General features: G+C 42.7%; 1 non-coding gene across 1 annotated transcript; it reads left to right on the top strand.

Moving 5' to 3' along the window:
• The first annotated feature begins 1,788 nt into the window (after nt 1–1,788).
• LOC129544812 (small nucleolar RNA Z195/SNORD33/SNORD32 family) lies at nt 1,789–1,873 on the top strand. Its single transcript, XR_008683559.1, has one exon. It is a non-coding gene; the product is annotated as a small nucleolar RNA Z195/SNORD33/SNORD32 family (small nucleolar RNA).
• Nucleotides 1,874–12,840: the final 10,967 nt, after the last annotated feature.

Raw genomic sequence — 12,840 nt, 5'->3', positions numbered from 1 at the left:
CCAGGAGTTGGTGATGAACCAAGAAGTCTGGCATGCAGGTCTTTGTGACCACGGGGTCACAAAGAGTAGGACACGACTGAGCGACTGAACCGAACTGAGCTGATTTGGAGAGATGCACTGAAAAAATATGAAAAATAAAAGCAGTGTGGAGAGGGTATGTACTGTTTCTTGTTTTTGCTCTAAAGTGCTCTGTCTTTTAAAAAATAATCATGATTGTGGATGGTGGTACTCTTGTTCTTTTAAGTACTTATTTAGCAAAAGAAAGCAAGCTCATAGATACAGAGAACAGATTTTTGTTTGGATTGGACATCATAGGTGAACTGGAGCTTTTTTGTTCATTTTGATTTAAATAAGTCAAATTGTTCTTTGAAAAAAATTACATCGTTTATGCAAATCTGAGGAATTCCCATCAGTGTTAACTCTATCCCCAGAGATGCCAGCTGAAACTCACATGGGACCTTTGTCAATGTCTGACATGACATTTACTGCTTTCCAATTCTTGGCCCATTCCAATTCCCAACCATCATTGTTCTGAGATAATTTTCCGAGTGTTAGAGGGAACAGGAAGAAACTCATTCAGGAGGAATCATTCCTAAGGCATCTGGATACAGATGAGATCTCCTCCTATGTGCATGTCATGCAAACTCCATTTAGATACAAAGCGGTGGGACTGGTTCCTAGTGAGAAATTAATTCTCTTCACTTCTGCTTGGTCTGTATGGAGCAGTTCCCTGGTTACTTCCCCCAGATTTGTGACTGGTTGGCTGTGGAAGGGAGGGAGAAAGGAAGTCAGCTGAAGGGGCAGCAGCATCCCTTTGTCAAAGACCCTGGGAGGGGAGGGGGAAAGGGGGTTGAGCAGCACAGGGGAGAGCGAGTCATTTCTCTCCACTGACCACAAACTCCACACTCACAGCCCACATCTCTCAGGAATCCGGAGTCCCCTTTGCTACAGTGGTGGATATTTTCTTCCTGATGCTCTTTGCCATCATGAAGAGAAGTGAAGTGAAAGTCTCTCAGTCATGTCTGACTCTTTGGGACCCCGTGGACCGCAGCCTGCCAGGCTCCTCTGTCCATGGAATTCTCCAGGCAAGAATACTGGAGTGGGTAGCCATTCCCTTCTTTAGGGGATCTTCCCAACCCTGGGATCAAACTCAGGTCTCTGACATTGCAGGCAGATTCTTTACCATCTGAGCCACTGGTGAAGCCCGTCACAAGTCTGCTCGTTTCGTCCTACATTATTTTTCTCTTCTAGGGGCCTGCAGAGACGGTGTGGAGTCCACAGCCTGGGGAGGTGGAGGAAGATGAATCTGGCTGGCCCAGAATCCTGCTTGGGGGTGCACCAGTGAATTTTTGCTTCTGGTTACTATTTTAGGTATTGATTAGAAAACAAAACTATAAAAAATCTTGTTTTCCTATTTTTTTCCTCAGACGCATTGATATAGCATTTCTCAGACCACTCTGAAAAGTGTAAGAGGCACCAACTTCTTTTTTTAAAGACCTAATTTAAAGTGTAATTAGAAAAATGAAAAATAAAACCTTAAATGTGAAGAATTTTTCAGTAGAATGAGTTTGGAATAGTGTACAGGGTAGGGGGGGATTATTAATTCTCAGCTTTTTCTTCAAGTTGGGTGCTCAAAAAAGTTTGAAATCCTATACCAGTCTTTCCCTACTCATTTTAATTTTTACTGGTCTGAAATTCCCAAGGACATACTATTCTTGATCAGCAATGAATAACACAGGGTTCTTAGGCTGCCAAGCTTCTCAATAAAGCTGTCCAGGATGAGGATGAGCTGCCAGTGATGAGAACTTTTCCCACTCATTTTCGAGTTTCCTGCTCATGAGATGAGTCCACTGGCACTGCCATCTGTGGCCACCACCCCGCCTGCTTGGCAGGGGCAGCAATGTCTTTGCACGCCCCACTGAGCAAGCCCACTGTCCTCTGCCCACAAGCATGCTGCCCCCAGGACCACATGAGGCCAGGCTGCTCTGGACTGCCTCAGGGCATTTGAGGGATCCCAGCACTCCATGACAAAAAAAAGTGGATGGTGTTCCTGCTGCTCTCCGAGTCATGCATCTGAACCCTATGCAGAAGTTTGCCTACCTTGGGCACCTGGCTCAGGAGGCTGGCTGGAGAACCAGACAGTTACAGCCACCCTGGAGGAGAAGAGGAAGAAGAAGGTCAAGATACATTTCCACAAGAAGCATTAGCTCCTGAGGCTATGGCAGGGCAAAAAGAACAGAGAAGGAAATTGACAAGTTCCCAGAGATCCTCAATACCCATGGGTTCCTACTGCAGTCAATAAAATAGACTGCTTATTCTTTTTTAAAAAAAACATCTGGAAGTCCACGAGCTCTTCAGATAACCTAGGAGCAGGTGCATCCATTCTACAAGTTCTCCAAAATTCTCATCATAGAAAAAAATTTTGTGGATAATAAGCAAGCAAATTTCCTCCAAAGTTGTCTTTTTACAAGCAAATTCCAGTAATCGACTGAAGATGTTACAAAAGGAAAGTTAGAAAAATATTTGAGCAGAATAATTTTCAGTTTAGATCTTGTCATCCAGTCTCATCACTTCATGGCAAATAGAGGGCGATGATCACGAAGGTGTAATCACCCACCTAGGCCCAGACATCCTGGAATTGAAGTCAAGTGGACCTTAGGAAGCATCGCTATGAACAAAGCTAGTGGAGGTGACGGAACTCCAGTTGAGCTATTTCAAATCCTGAAAGATGATGCTGTGAAAGTGCTGTACTAAATATGCCAGAAAATTTGGAAAACTCAGCAGGGGTCACAGGACTGGAAAAGGTCAGTTTTCATTCCAACTCCAAAGAAAGGTGATGATAAAGAATGTTCAAACTATTGCACAATTGCACTGATCTCACACAATAGCAAAGTAATGCTGAAAATTCTCCAGGTCAGGCTTCAACAGTACGTGAACTGTGAACTTCCAGATGTTCAAGCTGGTTTTAGAAAAGGCAGAGGAACAAGAGATCAAATTGCCAACATCCACTGGATCATGAAAAAAGCAAGAGAGTTCCAGAAAAACATCTATTTCTGCTTCATTGACTATGCCAAAGCCTTTGACTGTGTGGATCACAACAAACTGTGGAAAATTCTTAAAGGGAGAGAAATACCAGACCACCTGACCTGCCTCCTGAGAAATTTGTATGCAAGTCAAGAAGCAACACCTTAGAACTGGACATGTAACAACAGACTGGTTCCAAATTGGGAAAGGAACACATCAAGGCTATATATTGTCACCCTGCTTATTTAACTTATATGCAGACTACATCATGTGAAATGCTGGGCTGGATGAAGCACAAACTGGAATCAAGATTGCCAGGAGAAATATCAAAAACGTCAGATATGCAGATGACACCCCCACTTATAGCAGAAAGCAAAGAAGAACTAAAGAGCCTCTTGATGAAAGTGAAAGAGGAGAGTGAAAAACCTGGCTTAAAACTCAACATTCAGAAAACTAAGGTCATGGCATCCCATCCCATCACTTCATGGCAAATAGATGGGGAAACAATGGAAACAGTGACAGGCTTTATTTTCTTGGGCTCCAAAATCACTGCAGATGGTGATTGCAGCCATGAAATTAAAAGACGCTTGCTCCTTGGAAGAAAAGCTATGACCAACCTAGACAGCATATTAAAAAGAAGAGACATTATTTTTCCAGCAAAGGTTCATCTAGTCAAAGCTATGGCTTTTCCAGTAGTGATGTATGGATGTGAGAGTTGGAGTATAAAGAAAGCTGAGTGCCGAAAAATTGATGCTTCTGAACTGTGGTGTTGGAGAAGACTCTTGAGAGTCTTGTAAGGAGATCCAACCAGTCCATCCTCAAGAAAATCAGTCCTCAATATTAACTGGAAGGACTGATGCTGAAGCTGAAACTCCAATACTTTGGCCACCTGATGCAAAGAACTGATTCCTTAGAAAAGACCCTGATGCTGGGAAAGATTGAAGGCAGGAGGAGAAGGGGACGACAGAGGATGAGATGGTTGGATGGCATCACCAACTCAATGGACATGAGTTTGAGCAGACTCCAGGAGTTGGTGAAGGACATGGAAGCCTGGCATGCTGCAGTCCATGGTGTCACAAAGAGTCAGACACAACTGAACAACTGAACTAAGATGCAGAAAAAGTGGAAACAGTGACTGATTTATTTTCTTGAGCTCGAAAATCACTGCAGACAGTGACTGTAGTCACAAAATTAAAAGATGCTTACTCCTTGGAAGGAAAGCTATAACAAACCCAGACAACATATTAAAAAGCAGAGATATCACTTTGCAGACAAAGGTCCATATTGTCAAAGCTATAGTTTTTCCAGTAGTCACTTACAGATGTGAGATTTAGGCCACAATTAAGGCTGAGGGACAAAGAATTGATGCTTTCCAATTGTGGTGCTGGAGAAGCCTCTTGAGTGTCCCTTGGACTGCAAGGATAAAACCAGTCAATCCAAAAGGAAATCAACCCTGAATATTTATTGGAAGGATTGTTGCTGTAGCTGAAGCTCCAATACTTCAGCCACCTGATACGAAGAGCTATCTCATTGGAAAAGATACTGATGCTGGGAAAGATTGAAGGCAGGAGGAGAAGTAGACGACAAAGGATGAGATGGTTGGATGGCATCACCGACTCAATGGACATGACTTTGATTTAACTCCAGGAGATGGTGAAGGACAAGGAAACCTGGCATGCTTGTAGTCTATGGGGTCACAAAGAGTCTCCTTAGGGACTGAAAAATGACAACAATGGGAAAAACATCCTGATAATTGCTCTAAACCATGTGTTACGATAAAAATACACAGACCTCACCATCTTAGAAACATCCACTACTTCTTTTAGATGAGATATCTCCAAGCCCTGTATTGAGAGGAAATTATTTTTTTAAGCTTAGAGAAAGGATCATGAAGTACAGAAAAAGCTGGAATATAGAGATTATCTGTGATGCATTTAAAGAGGAACAGAATGATTCAGGGTGGATTTTTGAGATGGTCAAACTGCAAAGAAAATACTCTGAGGAAGTCAGGCTTCAATAGTCACAAACTTCAAATGGAAGAGCTAGATTAAATGGTAACCAAGCTCTCTTGTAGCCCTAACCATATATGCATTCAGGACTTTTTGACGTGTCTGTGTAGTTTTAAAATTTGTAAGTGTTTTTGTAGCCTTCATGTTTGGCATGTGAAATAATTAATGGGGAAGTTCTGGCCGACTGCAGCTGGAGGGGAGTTGATGGTGGCACACATACACACACACACACACACACACAGACACACACACACAAGTATCAGAGCCTATGTTTCCACGCAGCAGAGGTTTTTCTCAGCTGAACTCAACATGGAAATTAATTCATTCTGTTAAAAGAAGGGAGGGAGGTATATAAACCAGCCCACCACAGAGCCGGGAGAGCACAGAGGCCACAGCAATGGAATGCCCAGGGTGTAAAAGGAAATCATAAAGTAGGTAAGCAAAGAGAGAGAGACGGGGTTGGGGGGAGACCCTTCCTGAAGATAATAAATAACTGGAGAGGCATTCCATAGGCTGCATTAGAGGAAAAAATCTTTACAAAGAGGGATGAGGATCCCTTATTAATGCCATGTATTCTGTGCAGTTACAGATGTAAAACCTGGTAACTTCCTGCCACTGATATTCAAGGCCAGGAAACAAGGGAGCCCTAGCACAGAACAGAACAGAATGGGGCTCAGGAAAGGGTTTGACAGCCCTGGAGGCCACAGAACACCGGACAGAACTAGGGCAGAGAGGGCCCTGCAGGCCCGGCTGGGTCCTCATTAGACCCAAGGTGTATTTGGGGCAGGGAGTTGAGCCTTTAAGATTTCCATAGTCTGTCCATTTTAACAAAGTCCCTTGCATTTATAATGTCCCAGATTAAAGAAATCTCCAAGATATTGGTACAGGGCACTGCACTATTTGCATAATCTGAATTATCAGCACTCCCCAAGTTTTGTGCCTGGAAGGTGAAAACATGAGCACACCCTGTCTTCCTCACATTGCCTTCATCAGGCTTCTCTCTGCACTTTGCACTTTTACAGACCCGTTCTCATTCCATCCGTAGACAACGCAAAGGCACAAGGCTGAGGGTTACAAGTGAGGCAAACTGAGGTACAGGGATGCTAATTGGTTTGTCCAGAGTTGCCATATCTGAAACATAAAGCCCACCAAGATAAGCTAAAATGTAGTTCTTCAGACACCTAACGCGTCAGTGAAGCTTTGCTAAGGGGACTTCCCTGGCGGCCCAGTGCTTAAGAACCAAACTTACAGTGCAGGGGATGCAGCTGAGATCCCTGGTTGGGGAAATAAGCTCTCCCATGCCTCAGAGCAACGAAGCCCGAGCTCTGCAACTACTGAAGCCCTCAGGTTCCGGAGCCCACGCGCCACATCCAGAGAGTCCAAGCACCACACGAAAGATCCCTCATGACACAACAGGAGTAAACAGTGAAGGCCTAACGCAGCCAAATAAATAGACATTTTTTTTAACTTTTAAGGTTTTAAGGTGCTATGCGTTGGCACAGGGGACACAAGAATACACTAGGCAAAACCCCTACTCTGGAATCTCGGGATCTCAGGGGAGATAAACAAGCAGCAACTTTCCACATGACTTGGCTCGGGCTATGTAAGCGTACAGAAATGCACTCCACCAGGTACAGATTTGCCCCCCAAGAGACATTTGGTGGTGCCTGAAGACATTTTCGGTTCTTACAACTTGGGAGCGGCTACTGGCATCTCGTGGGTAGAGCCAAGAATGCTGCTAACATTCATCAATAAACAAGACAGGCACCCACAGCAAAGAGGTATCCAGGCCCAAATGTCCAAAGAGAAACCCGAGCACAGAGCAGTATAGGGATACAGTATAAGGAAACTCAACTCTGCCTGGCCCTAAGATGGTGGAGGACTTATCAGGGAAGCAGGTGATGCTTAAAATATCAGGAAAGGTGAATAAATAGCATCCCGAGTATCCAAAAGAACCAACAGATGAGAGGAACATGAAATAGTCTATTGTACAGATATCTGTAATTTGATCTAAGCTGAAGGTGACTCTTCAATAAAGGGGAACCATTGCCTGAGATGTGTAGGCTCATGCATTCAATAGTTTGTTATATTAGTGTTGAGCAGAAGATCTCAAACTTCATTTGGGATACGAATAAAGAATACAGATTCCAGATCTACCAACATACACATACACGCACAAATATGCAGTAACACAGTAGGTCTAGGGTAGAGCCTGAAACCAGTATTTTTTATAAGTACTCCGTGCAATTCTAATGCAGGTAATCCAACTTCTCACTGGTATACAGAATATATTTGACATTGGTAAAATTGTAAACTCAAAGTAAACAAAAAGGAATTTCAGAAAGAGACTAAACAAATAGACTAATTCTTTTCTCTGTTCTAATTTATAATGTGAGAATCTGAACTGGGTGCTTATATAGGAATCTACTGCTTTAGTACAAGTCACACAGCGGGAGAGCTACTCTTCCTGGATTCCTGGGATGGGAGAAGCACTGAAGAAGTGCACATTCCATGCGACACTTTCTGGGCAGTTCTTGGGAATCCCAACTGCTTCTCCATCTTGAAAAATTCTGTGTCCCCAAACCTTGCAGGCACAGCAGTACTTGCTTCCTGTCCCCAAAGAGACTCGTCCTTGGGCTTCCCCATCAGTCATACCATAAGAACTTGGGTAGTTTTGTTAGCTCTTTTCCTAAGTTGTCTCATCTGTGTTCTCTAATGATATAGGAAATTATAGAAGCCCAAATAGGATTTTTTAAATAGAAAAGAATAGTAAAGAATCTACAAGACAGGAGCCTGAGATCTGACAGATGGGACTCTGTAAGGTTGGGTGTCTTGCCCAAGGCCACAAAGAGGAAAAAAGTTTCAGACTCAGATTTCCTGACTTTCAGTTTATGGTTGCTTTCATTGCACAAGAGTGAAGAGTCAGAAATGTTAATTTTATTGTGGAAGCGATCCAAAACCTTACCCTGTAACCCTAGAAAGAAAGAACGAGTCAAATCAGAGCTGTAAAGAAAATTTCCCAAACTAAGTTTACCTTAGAAAATAAATAGACATAAATCAGGGGAGAGAGGCCCCACTGAGACCACGGAGCCCCTCGGGTTAGAAGTCATCCAGAGATGCCAATGGCAGACCTACTGACCAGGCTCTGGGGTCCATCGGAGTTCAAAGTGGACTTGGAGCCTCAGTGAGAAGGAGGGAAGAAACACAGAGTTCTCATTCTGTGGCCATGTGCTATCTTAGGGTCATTGGTTTACCAAGTTTTACAACTGCTTTTACAAAGACAATAATGCCTGTTTCCTGTATAGTTTATTTAAGTAAACAAGGAGACAGAAAGGTACCTTTGTGAAACAAGACTTTAAGATTTTTATCTAAAGAAAGAAAGCGAGAGATCTGTTCTCTGCACTGTTCCATAAGATAAGTTCGTTAAGATAAATAGTTCTAGTTTGACCTCAGTTCTGTTTGGCAAATGGCTCCCTTTCCCACCACCCACCCACGTCGAGAACATCAAAGATTTTTAAGTGAATAAAAATGTTTCCAAACAATTTCTTGAGCTGATCCTATTCTCATAAATGGGTCACTACAAAGGTTCTGTGGGAAGGTGGTTGTATGTTTTTTCTGGCAAAACAAGCTTGTCCAAACCAAGAGTTTATTCTGTTGTGACTGTAAATTCCTATGAGCAACAGAAAGAGTGCATATCATCTGAACACAGAAACAACAATGCATAGGAATTAAGAGATAAACTTTAAACAGGCTAGTTTCACCATTTTCCAAATGGTGACTTCCCAAAACAAGTCACTTAATCTCTTCATTTGTATATCAACACTGTCTGATACCTACCTGTTGGATTACTTATGAGTATTAAATAAAAAATAAATCTATAAAAAGTACATAACAATATAATACAAAGTAAGTGTTCAATAAATATATGTTTCTTATTAGGTAAAGCCTGTTGCAGGGTCTACAGGATGCCTACCAAAGAATCCTGGAAAAATACAAATAATAAATGAATAATTATTCAGTTACAACTAAATAATTAATGTACTTACCACTAAATATCTGGACACTTTGAAGTAATCCATTTGAACAATATCTCAGTTTTCAAGTTTAAATCTGATTTCAGTGTAGAGTCATCCTTTTACTTGTTTACTTATTTGGCAAAAATTTTCCTTACTCATTCACACAATTACTGATACTATCCTTTAGAAACTTATGAGGGATTTTCTAGTTAACCTGATCCTGGTAAATCCCAATGTGAAAGCTTGCTTACACTGAGTGAGGCCCAAAACAGGACATTTCTAAAGAAATACGGAGTGGACTGGGACTGCCTTTATATTTAAGCTTTAACTCATGGGGCAACATAAAATTAGCTCTTCGCTTGCTCCTTGGAAGAAAAGCTATGACCAACCTAGACAGCATATTAAGAAGAAGAGTCATTACTTTGCCAACAAAGGTCCTTCTCGTCAAAGCTATGGTTTTTCCAGTAGTCATGTATGGATGTGAGAGTTGGACTGTGAAGAAAGCTAATCGCCGAAGAATTGATGCTTTTGAACTGTGGTGTTGGAGAAGACTCTTGAGAGTCCCTTGGACTGCAGGGAGATCAAAGCAGTCAATCCTCAAGGAAATCAGTCCTGAATATTCACTGGAAGGACTGATGCTGAAGCTGAAACTCCAATACTTTGGCCACCTGATGGGAAGAACTGACTCATGGGAAAAGACCCTGATGCTGGGAAAGACTGAAGGTGGGAGGAGAAGGGGATGACAGAGGATGCCACCCAGCATCACCAGCTTGATGGACATGAGTTTGAGTAAGCTCTGGGAGTTGGTGATGGACAGGGAAGCCTGGCGTGCTGTAGTCCACGGGGTCACAAAGAGTTGGACACGACTGAGCGACTGAACTGAACTGAATTTTAATAACAAAGGCTGTTTCTCTGATTGTAAAGTGTTATGAACTTTCTATACTTACTCTTGTATGTTAGTAGTACTTTGGAGAGTGATCATTAAGAGAAGAAATCATTTTCATTCCCAGAAAACATCTATGAGGTGCGTTTTTCATGCTAGGCACTATACAAAAAGAACTACACAGCTATGTTCTTGTTTTTGAGTAGTTTAAAATTGAACTTTAAAATTGAATCAATATATTATTTGCTTATAGTCAGTACATTCAAAGTCTTGAGTGAGAATTCTTAAATATTTATTTCTTGTTCCAGGCAGAAAGTTCAGTTCAGTTCAGTTCAGTCACTCAGTCGTGTCCAACTCTCCGCGACCCCATGAATCACAGCACGCCAGGCCTCCCTATCCATCACCAACTCCCGGAGTTCACTCAAACTCCTGTCCACAGAGTCGGTGATGCCATCCAGCCATCTCATTCTCGGTCGTCCCCTTCTCCTCCCGCCCCCAACCTTTCCCAGTATCAGAGTCTTTTCCAGTGAGTCAACTCGTCGCATGAGGTGGCCAAAGTATTGCAGTTTTCAAGGCAGAAAGTTAGCAATCTCTAATCATGTATGTGTATTGCATATGTGTCTGCAGTTCTGTGTGTTTTCATAAAATGAAGCAAGTTACAAATTTGATTTTATTTTTAGTGGAAAACTCATTGGTCAAACTATGAAAGCATATTTCGCAACTCAGACCATGTGTCACAAATCAGTAGTCAGAGAGGAAGACCACTTCCTCTGGCATTTGCCTCTCTGTTGGAGAAATGGATAGCAGTGCAAAACAAGCTAAGTGTATACCCTCCATGCCCTGCCTTCTATTTCTGCCAACAATATCACCAGGCCATTAATTACATAGACTTAAAAACCTTACCAACCCCCTCTCTTGACTGTCAAGTTTTCCTGATTCTACCATTGTAGGGACTCCCCTCCTGTATGAATTTCTGCATGGACAGAGGAGCCTGGTAGGTTACAGTTCATAGGCTTGCAAAGAGTTGGACATGACTGAAGCGACTTAGCACACACACACGAGCTACATTTATATATAGGCTATTCCTTCCACAGTCTATCTTCCAGGGCCTTCTCATAGCAGTTCGGTATTCCTTCTTCAGAGAAAAATTACCTGTGGCTTTTCTGTTCTGGGCTGTAAGCTCCCTGACAGCAGAGACCTTGCTTTGCTTACTGGTTTCTATCTGCTCAGCTAGAACATCCAACAAGCCCCTGGCACCAAAAAGGGATGCAGTAAATATCAGTGGATCCCAGGCAAGTACTTCACTAGCTCGGTTTTAGTTTCCTCATCAGTAAAATAAAAGTACAAGTACCCGAGACAGGGTCTGTATGTCAGTGGTGCATCTTAGATGGTCATAAGCATTACTGTGCTCCCTCCTCACCAGACTGGACATATTGTATAGGTCAACACAGAATGAAGCAGCCTGGAGTTAGATCTGGGGACAGTGACACCCCTTGCAGCCCCAAAACCAAGACATAACAAAATCTACCTGTGAAAAGAAACTCAATGCATGTTCCTCTTACTGAGGCACAGAGCTTAAAATCTACGGTTTCATTGTTTGGGAGTGGGGGCCCAAATTGGCATGCCCATCCCTTGCCAATCACTTTAAGACCAGAGCTACATGACTGGGATCTGGACAATCCGGTCAGAAGGCAAGTTCTGCCCTATGGATGTGGACCAAGAGAAACCAGTTGACCCTACAGAACATCATAGATGAGGAGCTTTTAGAACATTTTATATGTTGCGGGGTGGTTTCAAATCCCTGGGACCAAATGATGTTGAAACCTAGAGATTTTGGGCTGATTAGGAGGGGATTGGGCTCACAATGCTTGTGTGCATCATTTTATGGTCAAATTACATTTGTCTCCCGAGGCTGGGGGGACACTGTTTCTGTCAAAAGGCATAGAAGGGTCCTATATTATCAGGGATCAACAAGAATGGCCAGGAGTGGAGGGCACTGTGGTCCCTTCCCTTTCCTTTCCTGGAGAAGGCAAAACTGGTGGGCTACACTAGCCCCTGATTACATGATCCACAGCCCAATAAGGGAGACTGACCCAAGGGTTGGGCACTTCTCTTGGGAAAGCATCAGACCAATTTGCTATGGCTCTTTACCTTTGAGCTTCCTCATCTTAGGCCTCTGAAGAAATGGTATACAAACACAGAGGACTGGGCAAGATACCTGGGAACATATCAGGATCGTAGCTGTTTCAGTATATATTCACATTTTGAAACAAGAAAATCAGTTCTTCTCCTTTGGGACCAGAAAGATGATGAGTTCTTGTTACAATGAGAGAGAATTTATCCATCCCTCCTTCAGTTTTCAAAGTGTTACTTGATTTCAGCAACTCTGGATTTTTATGTTTATGTAATATTTCATCTCATAACAAAATGGGTAAGAGAATGGTGACCACCATGTGCATCTAAAACATGTGTATTCCTTTCTGTATCTGGGTGGATTTTCTGAGTTTTGGGTACCTTACAATTGATCAGCAAATAGTAAAATATATACTTATATCTAAGGAGATCCAACCAGTCCATCCTAAAGGAGATCAGTCCTGGGTGTTCATTGGAAGGACTGATGTTGAAGCTGAAACTCCAATACTTTGGCCACCTGATGCGAAGAGCATCTGAAAAGACCCTGATGCTAGGAAAGATTGAGGGCAGGAGGAGAACGGGACAACAGAGGATGAGATGGTTGGATGGCATCACTGACTCAATGGACATGAGTTTGGGTAAACTCTGGGAGTTGGTGATGGACAGGGAGGCCTGGCGTGCTGCAGTTCATGGGGTCACGAAGGGTCGGACATGACTGAGCAACTGAACTGAACTGAACTGAAGGCATACCCATAATTTCACCTGTTACAATCAG

This window comes from Moschus berezovskii, chromosome 20 (assembly GCF_049115385.1).
Source record: "Moschus berezovskii isolate FMDL1 chromosome 20, NW_MosBer_1.0, whole genome shotgun sequence".
Lineage (NCBI taxonomy): Eukaryota > Metazoa > Chordata > Mammalia > Artiodactyla > Moschidae > Moschus > Moschus berezovskii.
Note: the sequence above shows the minus strand (reverse complement) of the source record. Positions and strands in the feature narration are given on the sequence as shown.